Below are 12,474 nucleotides of genomic sequence, written 5' to 3'. Positions count from 1 at the left end.
CTATTTATTTATTATCGAAATTTGGGTGTAACAACTACTTTGCTATAGGAGAGTTGCATTGTCACTGCTTACACTTAATATAGATTAAAAACAATTGTAGTATTTTGAAGAAATTAAGAAATTGCAAAATTTATAAATTATAAGTGATGTATGTATCATATATATATTTATATGGGAATGCTTGGAAATAATAAATTAGAAAAAAACATATATGTGTAAAAGTAGTAAATGATGATAAATAAATTTCACGTGCAAGAAAATTTCATAATGCATAATTTGATTTCATTCCATAATATATAGTTTATGAAAGTTTGGACGTAAGATGCTAATATTTTGACATAAATTTTTTTAACGAAATTTTGTAATATATTTTGAAGATTAATAGTGATGATAAGTAAAATAACAAAGGCGATGTTTTGTAAAAGCTAAAATATATGTCTTACATTCACAATTTTCTTAATTTTAATTTATATTTTATACAATTGTTAATTAAAATATTAAATTTTTTATTATATTATGCTAAAATATTCATGTTTTACACTCATTTTAAAAAAAATTATCATTTATAAAAAACATAAATTGTATGTATTTATTATTTTTGTTTATGATACATTATTATAAGTATTTATTGACTTTTGCCTATATTATTGAGGGACTTGTTATGTATTAATATATATATTCTATATAAAAATGTGTATTTAATAATTTTATCAGTTTTATTTTGTTAACTTTAATAGAATATTATAAATATTAATTTAAAGAAATATTTCTTTAAAATTAATTAAAAAATACAGTAGAATAAATATTTAGTAACTATATTAATATAATTATTAAAATATCATAATTATAATAATATTTAATACAAAATTAAATATTTAATAATTATATTAATATAAATTAAAATATTATAAATATCATTATTATAATAATATATGGTACATCTTACAGTAACAACAATCGAAGTAAAATGCATCTTACAGCCTAGGATCAAGTGTGCTTGCCTAAGAGCCTGGGTGGTCTTGGATTTAAGGAAGGGGCCAATTGGAACAAAGTGTTACTAGCTAAATTTGTTTGGGTTGTATCCTCTAAACAAGACATTCTTTGGGTGAAATGGGTAGATTCCATTTATCTTAAGGGGCAAAATTTCTGGGAATATAAAATCCAACAGGATGGGAGCTGGTATTGGAGAAAGATAGCCAATTTGAGATCTGTTTTTCCCTTTAAAAACCTGGAGGAGGCAGCTAAGAACAACAAGATTAGTTTGAGAGCACTATATAATCAGATGCTTAATAAAGATAGAGTGCCTTTTGCTAATGTGGTCTGGTGTACTATAGCTGTGCCTAAACATAAGTTTATTCTGTGGCTAGCTACTCTAGGAGACCTTCTCACCCGTGACAAGCTAAATCTTTGCCAGTTGAAGTTAACATCCTTACTTTGTCCGGTCTGTGAAGAAAAGCAGGAATCACATTCCCATCTGTTTTTTTATTGTCATTTTTCTCAACAAGTTAGAGCCAAAATGGAGGAATGGCTGGGATTGGATATTGGGCCGAGTAGGTATGAGAAGTGGAGCTCTTGGATGGTTGGCAAGCCGAAGGGCCTGAAGCAAAAGGTAGCTGCTGCAGCACTGGCAGCTGCTGTGTATATGGTGTGGTGGAACCGAAACAAATGTATTTTTGAATTTAGCTCAATGTCTGTAGGGTTTGTTGTTCAATTGATCAAGTTTTATTTGAAAACTAGGCTAGCTAGGCTTCCTAAGCTGAAAGTCAAGAAAAATGAATTAGCTTTTTTTGCGAAGTTTGTTCAGTTGTAAGGTTGGTTGGCTGGCTCGGATTGAGCTTGTTTTGTATCTGTTTCTCTCTGGTTTCTCCATGGAGAGACGCAAGAAGACCAACTAGAAGCCTGCTACTAGATCTAAGGTGACTGAATCTCCGTTGGTCCAAGAGACTTGTGAGGGAAAGAGTACTGGTTTAGATGAAGATTTGCCGGTTGTGGTGGAAGAGGTTTTCAAGGATTCTCTGGTGGATTTCCCAGAAGTTGGAAGTCTAGGGCCGATGGGAACTGATGAGGGATCGTTTGGAGTTAAGAGGACCGGAGTGAACTGGAATGATCTGGGTGATGGCGAAAATGAGTTTCAAAGCCAGGCGAAGGACAAATGGGCTCAGTTTCAGGCATTATTACCGAATCAAGGAGGGGCTAAACTAAAATTTGAGGAACCCCTAATTCGAGAGGGCCAAAGAATTGCTTCGGTGGATTTGGAGGAAATCCAAGTTGAAACATCATTTTGGAATTCACCTGTGATATGTATGGTTCTTGGAGCTAATCCTCCTTTTGCTGTTTTTGAAGGTTTCATTAAGAGGGTTTGGGGTAAGCTAGGTATTGACAGAATTGCTCGATTGAATGCTGGGTATACTCTTGTGAAATTTAGGGATGAAGCAACCAGAGATTTGGTTTTGGAAGCTGGGGTCCTCCACTTTGATAGGAAGAAGTGATTGTGAAGCCTTGGTCTACTGATCTAGACACGCTAAGGTCAGTGAAATCTGTACCAGTTTGGATTAGGTTACCGGGGCTTGGGCTATAATATTGGGGTACTAAATGTTTGAGTGCCCTAATGAGTACAATTGGGAATCTGATTCTGGTATATAAAGTAACTGTTGACTGCGTTTTTAGCCAACGACGTAAGAACGTCAAATACGACAAACCTTCAAGAGAATGTAAACGACAACAGACGGTATAAACAAGAAAAGTAAATAACACACAGTATTTTTATAGTGGTTCAGCCCCGATTGTCGGTAATAGCCTAATCCACTTAGAGTTGTGATTTATAGATATGTACTCAAGATCAGATGGACTGAGTCAACTGAGTTTCTTCAGTACTGATGGCAAAAATACAAGAATTCTTTCTCTAGAATACTCAGACCCAATTTTCTCTCTCTAGAATACACAGTCCCAATTTTCTCTCTCTAGAAAGAAGAAGCAGAAGAAGCCCCCTCTCTCATCCCATAAGCTCTCTATTTATAGGCCTGAGATCCTCAACTGATATCCCCTTATGATAGGGATATTTTATTATATTTATTACATTTAAACATTCAGAATTCGAAATGTAACAAACCCCCCATTTGTGGGAAGAATGAGAGATTCCCGCGTATGTTGTGAAGCTGTCTCTGGGAATCTTGACTTAGTCTCCTCTAGCTAGTTGATCCACCTCCTACTGACCACCCATGCAATTGTTAGTCGGACGTGCATGGTGGTAGGACATGCATGGTGGTAGGACATGTTTTCGTGGGTTGAATGTGCATGGTGGTAGGACATACACTTCTCTCCTCTAACATGACACTCTCCTCTAGCATGCTATGTTCCTCCTTGAACCAATCTCCTTGGCTTCTCCTCGGACCAAGGTGGTCTGAGGCAACCTCCTTGGCACCTCACCTTGGACAACATTGAGGCAACCTCCTTAGCACCTCACCTTGGACAACATTGAGGCAACCTCCTTAGCACCTCACCTTGGACAACATTGAGGCAACCTCCTCCATAACATCTCACCTTGGACAAGATCAAGGCGTTCTCCTCTAGCATCTCCCAAACATGTCTGATCGAACATTGTATAGGCTCTCCCTATCAAAATCTAAGTCTCCTTCCTCTTGCATGAGACTCCTCCTCCTTAGCTACTTACCTTGGACACGTTCGAGCCAACACTTAGGAAACCTTGGGAGGCTTGCCTCCTACACACCCTTGGGGTCTCTTAGGACCACATCCTCCTTGGGGTCTCCTAAGACCACTTTCTCCTTGGGGTCTCCTAAGACCACTCCCTTGAGGTCTCCTAGGATCACATCCTCCTTGGGGTCTCCTAGGACCACTCCCTTTAGCTCTCCTAGAATGCATTCTCCTTAGCCTCCTAGGATGCATTCTCCAATTTTTGGGTATAATAGTAATAAAGGATCGAACAATGATGCAATTTTCTAGGGTTTTAGCGAAGATAGAAATAACAGAGGAGGTTCCTAAATCAATTCAATTTCTTAATGAGAAAGGACATCTAATGGAACAACTATTGGAGTTCGAATGGCTACCAACTAAATGTAAAGGATGCAGGGTTTATGGTCATATTGAGATGATGTGTAATAGGAAACAAAATGAGGTCTGGAGGCAGAAAGTCAGAAATGTTGATGAAGAGACTAAGCAAAAACCCAAGGAGCAGCAGTCATTAGTAGAGGATACAGGTTTAGTTAATGGGGGTATTGCTAATGGTCAAAGGAAACTAGATGCTAAGGAGGTGTCTGAGTCCCGGGCTGTGTCAAAGCCTCTTGGCAACTCGAAAGATTCAAAGCAAAATGATGACAAGGCTATCAGGGATTCCAGAGATAGAACTCTTTCTGACTGGACTACCCCTAAACGGGTGGGGGGGGGGGGGGGGGGTAATAAGAAGCTAGTTCAAAATTCTCAGAACAAGCTGAAGAACTCCTATAGTGCACTGCAAGAGAAGATATTGGAGGTTACAAACTTGGGACTTTCTACAACAAATTTGTTTAATGGAGAGTCACAACATACTTAGTTGGAATGTCCGGGGCATTAATAAAAGGGAGAAACAGAAGTCCCTGAGTTCGTTTTGTTTTGTGAATAAAATAGGTTTAGGAGCCTTGTTAGAGACTAAGTTGCGTGGAAAAAAAACTGAGGAAATGATGACTTCTTATTTCAGTGGCTCGAACTATTATATAGGACCAGCTTCTGAAGGAAGAATTCTTCTAATTTGGCAGGGGCTTAGTGTTTCTGTTGAGGTTTTGAAGGAAAGTGACTAGTTAATTCATGTCCATGTTCAAGAAGTGAGATCTAATAAAAAGTTTTGTGTTACTTTTGTGTATGGTAGGAATTTGATTGAGGAGAGACTGCAGTTGTGGGATGATCTTTCTGGTTTGTGTTTTCCAGCCACTCCTTGGTTTGTGGCTGGGGACTTTAATGCGGTTTTTGAGGTTACAGATAGAGTTGGTGGTCGTAACATTACTGCCCTGGAATTGGTGGATGCTAAAAAATGGAGAGCCTTAGGGTTGGTTGATGAGATGCGCACTAGAGGTTCACACTTCACTTGGACAAACAAGCAAACTAATGAGGACTGATCGTGATAATTTTAAAGACACCGTGATGCAGAGCTGGTGCAAGCCTAGTAAGGTTTATGGTCTGGAAAGAATAATAAGGAAATTGGGTAGGCTTAAGCATGTCCTACGCAAGTTTAACAAGAGAACTGTGGGTGATGTAGTGAAGAACTAAACTATAGCTATGGAGAACTACCAAGCTGCTCAACTTTATCTTCAAGGTGACCCTCACTCAATAGATTTGCAAAGAGAGGAAAGGTTAGCTGGTGAGATATTCTCTAATCATGCTAGAATATATGACAACTTTCTTAGACAGAAAAGTAAAGTTAATTGGCTTCGTGATGGTGATGATAATACGACATACTTTCATGCTTGTTTAAAACAGAGAAGGGCTTCTAACCGTATTACTTCTTTTGTTAATGAGACTGGTCAGTTAATTGAGAGGTTTTGAGGATGTAATGCCTCACTTTGTGAATCACTTTCAAAAAATTATGGGAAGTCGGAGTAATGCCTCGGTGCCTATTCAGAGGTCTTGTTTCAGATATGGTAACAGTTTGTCTTTGGACCAGCAGATTTGCTTGATAAAGCCATTTACTAAAAAGGAAGTGGAGGATGCTTTGTTTAGTATTAGTCCAATTAAAAGTCCAGGTCTTGATGGGTATGGTTCAGGTTTTTTCAAAGTCATGTGGAAGGAAGTGGGAGCAGAAATTTTGGAGGCCATTTTAGATCTCTTTGATCGGGGTTTGCTGCCTGAAGAGTTGAATAAGGCAACAATTTCTCTGATTCCTAAGATTGAAACCCCCACTAAGGCAGTGGATTATAGACCCATAGCATGCTATAATACAATCTATAAATGTATTTCTCAAATACTTTGTGGTAGATTGACTAAGGTTCTTCCTAGTCTAGTTAATCAAAATCAAGGAGCGTTTGTTAAGAACAGATTGTTGGCGCATAATATTCTTATACTTCAGGATATTATTAAAGGTTATAAAAGGAAAAACATCTCTCCTAGATGTGTGATGAAGATAGACCTGAGCAAAGCTTATGACATGTTAGATTGGCATTTTTTGGAGGATATTCTCATTGCTTTCTGTTTTCCCAACAGATTTATCAAGTGGGTGATGACTTGTTTGAAGGATACTTCTTATTCAATCTTAATGAATGGCAGGATTCAAGGGGGCTTTAGAGGTAAAAAAAGGTCTACGACAAGGTGACCCTATTTCTCCTTTGTTATTTGTGCTAGTAATGGAATACTTTACTCGACTTCTCTTTCAAGCTTCCCTTAACAAGAATTTTAGATTTCATCCAAAGTGTAAGAATCTGAAAATCGTTAACCTTTGCTTTGCCGATGATTTGGTGATATTTTGCAAGGGAGTTTCTAACTTGGTTCAGATAATTAAAGACTGTTTCAATGAATTCAGTTTGCTTCTGGTCTGTCAGCCAATTTGGAGAAATCTCAGGTTTTCTTTGGGGGTTTGGCTGAGTTAGAGACTAAACAGCTGTTAAATAAACTCCAATTTACTGAAGGGTGCTTTCCTCTCAAATATCTTGGAGTTCCTCTTTGGACTACAAAATGGAAGGCTGGCGACTGTGCTATTATTATTAAAAAGATCCATCTGACGCTTCACGCTTGGTCTAGTCGTCATCTCTCTTTTGCTGGGAGGGCTCAATTGATTAATTCTGTTCTACTGGGTATCCGAACATTCTGGATGATTATTTTCATTCTTCCCAAGAGTGTTATCAAGGAAATAGATCAATTATGCAGAAACTTTCTTTGGGGGATCAAGGACAGTAATAGCAATCGAAGTAAAATGCATCTTACAGCCTGGGATCAAGTGTGTCTGCCTAAAAGCCTGGGTGGTCTTGGATTTAAGGAAGGGGCCAATTGGAACAAAGTGTTACTAGCTAAATTTGTTTGGGTTGTATCCTCTAAACAAGACATTCTTTGGGTGAAATGGGTAGATTCCATTTATCTTAAGGGGAAAAATTTCTGGGAATATAAAATCCAACAGGATGTGAGCTGGTATTGGAGAAAGATAGCCAATTTGAGATCTGTTTTTCCCTTTAAAAACCTGGAGGAGGCAGCTAAGAACAACAAGATTAGTTTGAGAGCACCATATAATCGGATGCTTAATAAAGATTGAGTGCCTTTTGCTAATGTCGTCTAGTGTACTATAGTTGTGCCTAAACATAGGTTTATTCTGTGGCTAGCTACTCTAGGACACCTTCTCACCCATGACAAGCTAAATCTTTGCCAGTTGAAGTTAACATCCTTACTTTGTCCGGTCTGTGAAGAGAAGCAGGAATCACATTCCCATCTGTTTTTTTATTGTCATTTTTCTCAACAGGTTAGAGCCAAAATGGAGGAATGGCTGGGATTGGATATTGGGCCGAGTAGGTATGAGGAGTGGAGCTCTTGGATGGTTGGAAAGCCGAAGGGCCTGAAGCAAAAGGTAGCTGCTGCAGCACTGGCAACTGCTGTGTATATGGTGTGATGGAACCGAAACAAATGTATTTTTGAATTTAGCTCAATGTCTGTAGGGTTTGTTGTTCAATTTATCAAGTTTTATTTGAAAACTAGGCTAGCTAGGCTTCCTAAGCTGAAAGTCAAGAAAAATGAATTAGCTTTTTTTGCGAAGTTTGTTCAGTTGTAAGGTTGGTTGGCTGGCTCGGATTGAGCATGTTTTGTATCTGTTTTGATTGAATTTCAATATATTCATATTTTCATAAGAAAAAATAATATATGATACATAATCCTAATTTTTATAAAATTTTAGTAAAGTAAATATTTAGTAATTATATTTATATAAATTTAGATAGTACAAAATATTATTATTATTATTATTATAATATTTAATACAAAGCTAAATATTTAATAAATATATTAATATAAATTCAAATATTATAAAATATCATTTTTATAATAATATTTAATCCATGATCCTAATTTTTATAAATATTTTTTCCTTTATATCATTATTAATACTTTTTATTATTATTTATTAATCTAACTTATATAATGTTAGAGAATATATTATTCAATGAAATATATAGAAATTAAGATACAACTCTAATAAAGAAATACAATAGAAAAGGTTTTTACTAAAATGAATGTTACAACTCAATTGCAAAAAATACAAGTAAATAGATGTGAGATGATGTAGAAGAGAATAAGATTACAAACTCAAAGCAAATTAGTACATGTAGATATAAAGAACAAAGAAGAACATGAAGAATGAAATAAGAACAATAGTAAATAGAAAACAAAGCAAAAACAACAAGAACACTCTAACACTCACACAATCAAAGTGTAGAGTAGTTGGTATCACCAACTTGAACAAGGTCAAGACCTTTGTCAAAAAACTTATTTCTCTTATTCTCTAAGCACTAAAGGACTCTCAAGTTTGGAAATCGTTCTCTCGAATTATCAAGTATTTTGGTGTATTTTCTAGCCAAGTGCTTTGTGGATAGAAAAATTGTGTCTTACTGTTAGTATTAAAAGTGTAAATAAGAGATACGCAGCGGAGATTAGGTTTTGAAAAATTTATTAATACCAGCTAGGATCATACATATATAGATATATTAAATCACATACAAATAGATTAGAGATTACCTATTGAAGCCAATCAAGTATCCTCGAATCTTTTTGTATAAATCAACGATCTTCCAATCCAAATTTTGAAAGCTCACACCTTGATCTTCCAGACCAATCCTCAAACACACAAGGACGTGTGTGGGCATGTAAGATTCAAAATGTTGATTTAGGACTCACTAGATGTACTCAACACATGAGATCTAGAGATGTTTGATAGAGAGAAGATGTATTGAATAGTTTTTCAGGTTTAGAAAAGCTGTTGCTTTCTTTTTAGAGAGAGAGTCTGACAGTCTATGAAAACCACTTCTTAAAAAATATTGTTTATTTTCAAGTTTATAAAGATAATTAACTAATTTAATTAAGATTTATTTTATTTAAATTAAAAATGATCAGCTATAAATTTAATTATTTAATTTAAATCATATTTAAAAAAAATGATTAAATAAATAAATTATTTGAAATTCAAAATTCAAATCTCAGGGATAGGAAATATCTCTGTGTGGCGTGAGCCATATTAAGGTTTTCCCTAACTTTCTCGTTTGTTTATTTAATTAATATTTAAGATAATACATTTATCCCAAAATAAATATCAGTTAATTCAAAACTAACTTTATCTTAAAATATCAGTTTTAAATAAATAAATAAATATCTTAATCTAAATAAGATAATTATTAATGTCTCTTTTTATATTAATCCAAACATGATTAATATTTATTTTAACCTATAGTTTTTAAAAATAAAAACTATATAGTTAAATAATTAATTTATTCATAATTAATTAATTACCTATAATTATCACATAATTATTTCTTTGCCTTATAAAATTACTTCCTTTGCAATTAAGCCATCTCTCTACAAATATTTATTTTGACATCCTTTCCATTGGCAGTGTAGGACAAAGGTGATTTGGGGACCATGGACCTATAATATGAAGCTCCAATAAAACAGATTATTAATTAAACTCTTTAATATAATAATTTTATTTATTAAATCAATGATTACTCCACTATAAATATGAAATTGCACTCTAAGTATTTATAGAATTATATTTACAGTGTTTTCTCTTGTAGTCCATTGATATAGTCAATAAATGTAGTTTTGTCCTCCATTTATTGGTTCGTTAATTAGAGCTAGTCAAGATTATTGTTTTACCCTTCTAATTGCCTTTTGATCATTAAGTACAATTAATTCACTAGCGAATAATCAATCTATAATCAAATTATAGATATGAGCTCAATAACTATTCAGTTTCAGAATTAACCCTTAAGGGAACCAATATACGATACGTTAGGAAAGTATGGATTCCATTATTGTAAATCATGTTCCCAGCCATTCATGATATTGAATCTCCAAAAAAAAAGTCATTAGCCTCATTATACTAAGAAGCTTTAACGAGTGAATCAAAGGATCCAATAAACACAAACATGAGTTCATGAATACTCAATATTTAGACTGATCTACAAATGATCATCTATTATGATAAGAATTAAATCTTTATGTTAAACGACAAGTTTATAAACATAATTAATTCTCATCGATCCTGTCATATATAATCTCTATTATATACAATACCTTTACTAAGATGTCTATCCACATCAGTAATCCGAATCTAGATCACTCGCATCCCCTATGCTTAGTAAACCTCACTAGTAACCATTCATTAAAGATTCTTTACTTTAATATGTTACTGACCATTTTATTCATTATACATGATTTTAATTCTCTCGTACTAATACAAGATCATATTCTCTTGAATAAATAAGGAATTTTCTTGATATTATTATATAATTAATTCAAACATTAATTATAACATTCAAATATAATAAAATTATAGTTTTATTTAAATCAATAAAATGTCTTCACATGCTTTTAGGGCACTAATTCTAACACTTACAAGTGAGCATTAGACTCCTATTTAAAGAGTTTTAAGACATCATTTGAATTTCAAATTCCCCCATCCCCTTTGGATGTTACCATTGTTTAATTGGATGTTTATGAAATTAAAATAAAGATTTTAGAGTTACTTGGGATGTTAAAATCGTTAAAATTGGAGAAAATGAAAAATGAGATTTGGTTGCTAGCACCCAGACTGCGGTCTAGAGGTTGTTTCAGCCTCCCAATTTTGCACCTTTTTCCAAAACGTTGCAATCTCTTTCCCACATGATTTTGTAACCTCTATAAACCTAATGGGAGTTAAAAACATGTCTTCAACAACCATATCACATTAATTGAAATTCAATCACAAATGTGTAAGTCTCAATCTACACATTATTGGGTAATATTTGAGAGTTACAAATTTGTTAGCTAATTTTGTAACTTCAAAATATATTACTGTTACTTACACCCAAAATTTTGAGACATATTTATTTAATCTTGAAATGTAGGCTCGCAGGAGTAAAAGCTGAATGAGCAAAGCAAAATAAGCATGTTCATCTATACAAGTGACTCACGCAAGTGCCATGTCATAAGCTTACTTTGTAATGGGGTGTTAGCTCGAAAAGAGCAACCCGATTCAAAGATCGTTCTCAAAAACTCAAAGGATGGTAAGAGCTCAAACCATGGTGTAGGCTCGAAAGCATATTCACAGTGGATGTAGGCGGTTACAGTACAATCCTACAATCGTGGGCTTAGTTATAACATTGTTTAATTAACCCTATTTTTATGGGATAGTTTTTATTTTAAATGTTTGTTTGTATTTTGAATTCCAATTATATATTAATGTAACTCCCCTAAAAAGGTGGGAAGTAATATCTGTAACCATGTCTATAAATTCTTACATTGTATTCATTTGTAGGGGACAAATAATTTCTGGTACTCAAATTTTGGGAAATTTCTTTATGAGCATTAACTCAGAACATTTAATAATAGTGACTCGTGCACTAGGTAGAGTTAACTATTGAACAACGTCAAAATCTATGTTCGTTTATTTTCTTCCTTAATCTTTGAAATAAGCTTAATTGCTCTTATTATTATTTTTCGTTGGCGAAAAACATCGTCAACAGTTTGTTACTTTCATTGAGAGCACTAAGCATTCTTTTCAAACCTCACATCCAGATTTATGTTCACCACAAAAATGGTCGCACGTACTGGAAAAATTCTCGGATTTGGAAGTGGACGACCATTGCCCAGAATCTCAAAGGAAATTACCCCGCAGACTGAGGAACACCCTCAATGGCATAGAAAGAAACCTGTTAACATTCAAACCCCAGATGAAGGAAGTGCTTTATCGACACCACGAGACCTTTGTCAAAGTTCCAGGCCACCAAATCAGGATCACTACAATCCTAAGAGATATGTCCTAATGGTGAGGCTAGAGAACCAAAGGTTGCAAGAGAGGCTAGCAAAAGCCATTCAATTGAACATGGAAATGGCAAGAAGGGAAGCTAAAGCCCATGCACCCCCACAAAGGACTATGGAACGTCCTCGGAGAAGTACTGTGGCTCAAATGGCTGAACAAAGGGCTCAACAAAACTAGGCAAGAAGAACTGGATTGAATACTGGACTTAACTAATCAAAGGTGTCATCTTGAAACCCCCCACGTACCGACCAGACGAGGGAAATGTCTGCCAACACTGGGAATAAATGAACTTCCCTACATGCACCTCAGAACAATAACCTGGAACCGACAAGGCCTGCCACAAACAATTAAAGACTGCTGCCATCTTTGATCAAGCATCATCCTTCTCCCATTAGGAATCCGCCAACAGTTTGAGACATACCGCAGTAGGCCCCAGGCAGACCTTGAAGTGGCGAGGGGGTACGTCAAAGGCCGATCTGAAGTGCAAGAGGTGCAAGTCG

The sequence above is a fragment of the Humulus lupulus genome, chromosome 9 (assembly GCF_963169125.1).
Source record: "Humulus lupulus chromosome 9, drHumLupu1.1, whole genome shotgun sequence".
Lineage (NCBI taxonomy): Eukaryota > Viridiplantae > Streptophyta > Magnoliopsida > Rosales > Cannabaceae > Humulus > Humulus lupulus.
This window is presented reverse-complemented; position numbering follows the sequence as displayed.